Source organism: Chinchilla lanigera, unplaced genomic scaffold (assembly GCF_000276665.1).
Source record: "Chinchilla lanigera isolate Chin_1 unplaced genomic scaffold, ChiLan1.0 scaffold00004, whole genome shotgun sequence".
NCBI classification, from domain to species: domain Eukaryota; kingdom Metazoa; phylum Chordata; class Mammalia; order Rodentia; family Chinchillidae; genus Chinchilla; species Chinchilla lanigera.
Window position 1 is genome coordinate 7,661,999 of NW_004955405.1, and position 6,000 is coordinate 7,667,998.

The window sequence follows — 6,000 nt, forward strand, 5'->3', positions numbered from 1 at the left end:
ACCAAACACGTTACTCAGAAGTAATATTAAACATTTGCCTTAAAAGATGTGAAAAATGCATAAAACATTCAATTATCAGCCTATAAAATTCATACACAAAAAAGACAGGCACATAGAGTAATACACAACACCAAGATGGTTCAGAGTAGAACTATGCTAAAGTTTTCAAACTTCATACATTTAAAACAAAGGAAAACCACAGGGGAAGACCCACACATTAGTAGTTGCTTACTGAGCATTCTTTAGGTGACAACCACAGGGTCCTCAGAAATGACTGGAAGTCCTTTCCGGATAAGCAGTGTACTGTGACGGATGCAATGAAAATGTCACACACTTCCCAGTGGACAATAAGCGGGGAGATTCCAAAAGACTAGGAACACTGTGGTGATGGGGAGGAGACTGCTCTCAAGGACGTTAGGAGTTCAGAACAGCTGGAACTGTTTGATGGGGCATGGGGAGGGATGGGGCCAGACAGGGCAGGTCACGGACAGCCTTCCAGGACATGCTAAGAGGTTGGACTTTATCCAGAAGTCAGTGTGGATGATAGGCATAGTCTTCAGTGAAGGGAGTAAATTCCAAGTCAAATAAGTTCTTTAAATACATAAGTAATTATGAAGGATCTACTAAGCAAGGACAATAGATATAAAATGATTATGAGAAATATCCTCCTCCAAGAAATGGCATTAAAGCACCAGAGATTTGAATCCTGGATCCTATTTTTACTAATTGTAAGCATGTTAACCTTTCTGTCTCCTGTGCTTCATTTCTAAAATAAGCACAGTAATACATTACTACTTGATGCAGCACTATAAAAATTATGGAAAGTAAGGGTCACAGCATCACTAGAAAAATCATGTTTTAAGGTAGTAATCCTCAAACTTTTTGAAGCAGGGACTGACTTAGTGAAAGACAATGTTTCCATGGAGAGGGAGAGAGGGAGAGATGGTTTTGGGGATGATGAAAGCATATTACATTTATGGTGAAGATTATTTCTATTATTGTTATACTGTAATGAATGATGGAGTAATTGCATCGCTAACACAGTACACAGTTAGTGAGAGCCCTGAGCTTCTTTTCTGCCACTCGATGGTCTTGTCTGGGGGTGATGAAAGATGGTAACTGAAGTGTGTTGCTTATGTCCACTCTGCTCCATAAACTGTCACATAAAGAAACACTGCTTCACAAAGCAGGATGTCAGAACTAGAAGCAGGCTTTTCACTACTTTTGTGGCAATCTCAGTATACTCTACCTTGACTTTATCCAGATCGTATAGAGATCTGAAGTTGTCTCAAACATACTTTTAAGGCCACCATCATTTGCCATCTCAAGCAGTTGACCCTCTTCTACCACAGACAAAGTGGATTCACCTGACCTATTCACAAATGGGTCTCAGATCCATTCCTTCCCAGATCAGATGTGTGTGGAAGTAATGCTCAAACCCATTTGAAAGTTTAGATAGATAGGTGATCATGCACCAGCTGGAAGAAAGAAAGCCCTAGATCAGTCTCTTTCAAGAATCTCTGCTAATGTTTTAATCATGTCAAAAACTTCAAATGTTTTCTCATACCCCCATAATTCCAATTTGGCTTTGAATGCATCCACTTTGTCTGCCAACCTGAACACAGTTGTCATTCTCCCCTGAAGTGACAGATTGAGTTCACCGAGCGATTGAGTAAACAAGTTTTGTGACCCATTTTGTGATACTTAAATGTGCTTCTGGTGCTGACTGTCTAAAAGAGATACTGAGGGCAACTCTCATTACTCAAAACCTCTGGCCTGGGATCTTTCTATAGAAAGCCATCCCATTTCTGTAGCAAGAAGACAGATGTGTTCTGTGCCCATCTCACAGAGCTGCCCGAACAGATATGAGTAAAGGATATACACCTTAATTGATAGATTTAGTTACAACTGCAAAACATTGCTGAGTGCAGGTGACATTTTTCAACAAGCTAGCATTACTCTACAGATGACTGAGTACATGGGCACATTCAGAAGTAGTGAAACCAGAAAGCCAGGCAGGCAAAGCAGTCTTTTGGTCTGTGCTTATATTGACCTGAAATGACCAGTTCAGCTTCCCTGACACGTAATTATTCAAACACTTGAATGGCTCTGCAGCTGAGGTGTTCTCTGGCAGAAAAAGTGTATGCAACACATCTTCATGCGCATATTCCCAAAAGGTCTACCACACAAATCAAGCATGGTGGTCTTTTTGTCAACATTGGTAGATGGACTCAACCTGGATTTCTTACCGAGGATGACTCATGAATGCTTAGTTGTGTGAGTCACAGTGGCGTTTGTATTCCTGTGAAGCTCTAATGCCACCACTGGTCGGACCAGAGGCAGAGCTCAAGCTCAACGCAAGCAATGGGTAGCAGCTGTAACATGGAAAAAAAACTGCTTGCTCGCATGCAGCTACCTTTCCACAGACAGATCCAAGGCCTGGGGAACCCTGTCCTAAAGGACATATGTAAATGGAAGCTATTGTTCCTGATGAGAATAATACTGGTTAGAAATCTTGGAATGTGCATAAATTAGTTTGAGTATCATGGAGAAAAATAAAATATAGGCAACTTAAAGAGATCCCAGATGGGAAGAATCAAAAATAACCTTCTAGGGGACTACCACGTTAATACACTTTGGAACTATACAAGGAAATATCACTTAAGCTTATACACTTAACTAATTTCTTTTCTTTTTTTTTTTTCCAGTACCAGGAATGAAACTCACTACCTTGCACTTGCCAGGGAGATGCTGTGCCACTGAGCTAAATCCCCAGCCCCTACTTAACTAATTTTTTACATTAGAAATTTATTGAAATAGTTGAGATAAAATACTGGAATCTGATCCAGTAGTGATGTGACAAATGGGGCCTCACTGGAGTCTGCTAATGAAGCAAGTATGCTACTGATGTAATGTTGTGCTGAGCTGGGTTGGGCTGGGCTAGGCCGAAGTTGTATGTGTGGGAAAACATGAAATGAAAAAGAACAAGGAGAAAGTACATATAAAAGCATGGCTGGAATATATGAATGCAAGAATCTATTAATATACGACATATATGGTGTAAAAATATGCGAATATCTGGTGCTTTTCCAAGAGTACAGGAAGACCTGGCCTGCCACTGTTTATGTATTATTAGATGGAATCTTCTAATCGTCCCTCAGTGTAAAATCCTTTTTGTCATGGAGGTATAACTATTGTTGTTGAGTAACTCTTTCAGATTTTCTAAAGAATTCAAAAGCAGAGGAAAACCTAGAAAATAAATCTCTAGTAACAGATCCAATTTTATCCTAATTTAGGTGACAATAATATTGACAGTATAAGTGCTAGTTTCCTCCTAGATTTCAATTTCACTCCCTTGAGTAGCTGGCTGAGCAGTCATGAGTGTGAACACATCGCAGACCCCTCCTTCCATTTAGATCTTTGTTCTCTCTCATTTTGAATGTCTGTTCCTGTTCTCCACCATTATGCACTTATCTTCATGCAATATATAATTTCTCCACATATAACCCACTAACTTCATGTTCCTGACTGTGAGGCGGTGGCATGACAAACAGGCTTTTTAGCCTATGAAATCTATGCCTACTGCTTTACGTCTGTTAAAACTCATGGCTCTTTTCTGATGAAAGCTGATTGGTTTGCTAGCCTGGGGCTCATCTATTTTTTCCTCAGTCCATGCTATCTTTCCCTACTCCGTTCTTTTTTGTTTTCTACTCTGTCACATATTTTTTTTTATTTTAAGTAGAAAAACAACAAAAACAATGATACAAAATTTCAAAACAAGATAATAGGAGAGTAACAATGGTTAATATACTGCATACTCATATCTTCAAAGTAGTTGCTCATATTACAAGACATAAGCATGAAAAATTGATCAAACAATATAATCACAAACCTTTCTTTTCAATGAACTAATCAAAATTAGTAGTATCTTGTTTGAAAGTGCTAATATTGTTTTTTACAATCCTGTAATTTACTTTTTTGTACTAGTGTCATAATGTTTCCTTTATGGACTTAGTATCTAACTGGTCCATAAAAAGAGGGGTCTACCTGAATTTTGTCTAATTTTAAGTTTATACTATAGTAAGTGAATTGACCAAAATTGAAAATCAAGTGATTCCATAGTGTTCGCTACTAAATTATGTAGGTACAAGTGCATACAGTTCTTAAAAACGTGAACACTTCAATAAGGCACTTATACAGCTATATGAGATGGAAGAAAAGAGAGAGAGGAAAGTTCTAGAAAAGCCAATTCCAACTCATACTTGCCCATAAGTCATGTGTCAGCTTACTAAATGACAATGACATCACTTTAACATCAGTTGCATCCAATGTTCTTAAAATATCAAGGGGAAAAAATGTGACTTCAAGATATATGTTGTCTTAATTATTCTAAATACTAAAGTTAGAAATTTTAGCCACCATAATTTTTATTAGACTCTCATTTTAACTTAGTGAAATAAGATACAATATGCCATTAATTCAAAAACATGACATTATGAAGTGATCAAATGTTGAGAAGTTGTATTAAGCTTTCTATCTAGTGTGAATTATATCTGTAAAATGATACTGTAGTCATTTAGAACCAGCAAGAAGATGTAAATATCATAGAATAAGTAATAAATTGTGGCTAAAATGGGTAATTCTGAACAATGGAGTAAAATAGAGCAATAAAATATGAATTTAATGATTGACTGGAAATCAATGAAGAATAGACTCGGCATTTGGCAGCATGCTGAAGAATTATAAATTTTAGTAGAAAGAGTACAACTTAATTTTAATCACTTCACAGATTATGGATACTTTACTTAATCAAATTGATGCAGCATCTATTACACACAAAACACTGCTAGTTATTGAGCAGGAAAAGAAGTATTTTCTCTGCCTTTTGGAGCATAGGAATGTGTACAAATAACATGCAGCTATTCACTAAAGAAAAAGAAGCAAGAGAGCTGCATATCCTAAAATACACCTTAGAATAGAAGTGATTAGTTTGCTGGTTCCAAAATATAGACACTGTGGTATGAAGGAGTTCATTTTAAATCCTAATGTAGCAAGATTTCAGGTGGACCACTTTCTGAGATATAAAACACAATTGGCTTTTCTAACACTTTGCTGATTACTGCATGGGAAATTATTGCCTGACCCAAAATTCTGTCACCAGTAGCTTAAAAATCCATCATTACATAAAATCAATAAAACAGACCCTATCCATAGATATAGTGAAGATAAAATATCCAGATAAAACTTTTAAGAAAGTAAAGGATATGTGTATATGTGCGTATATATATACACAATACATATATATACTATATATATACAATATATATACACAATATATATACACATTAATATTCTTTATAATATTTCCTTATTTTAAGAAGTCATTCATACACAAAAGGGAAAAAAGCAACCATCAGACATACCCCATTTTAATGTTCCTATAAGTATTGCCAAAAGTTATAATGAAGTGAACCAGAAAGAATAAACCATTGTCTATACCTTTAGTGCAAGGGCATGATCAACTTACAAATCTTAGAAGAATCTAGTTGAAATACCATGTGATTCTTTTCCGATATATTAATGTAAGAAAGGCTATTATCCAAATATTTCTTATGTATTAAAAAAAGGTATTTGTTTAGTGTAAATGATATGCCAGGATTTTTCTGGGCAATAAGGATACATTAGTCTATTTCGAGGCAATAAGGATACATAAATCTGATTTAAGGATACATTTGTCTACTGATTGAAGGATGAGAGGAGAATTAGCAGAAAATGATGGAGATAAATGATAAGATTTGGGAATCGGATGGCAGCTTGACTTGAAGAAACAATGGCGAGTATGCTACACAGGAGAAATATTGCCTCCAAGGAAAATTTTTGAATGCAGAAAAGTCAAAGTAGCACCTTATTATATCAGTTTCAATTGTTAGGGAGCTCTAGGGTGTCGAAGAAAGTCAAAATCACCCAAATACAGGGAAATATTCACTTTTTGTTATCAGT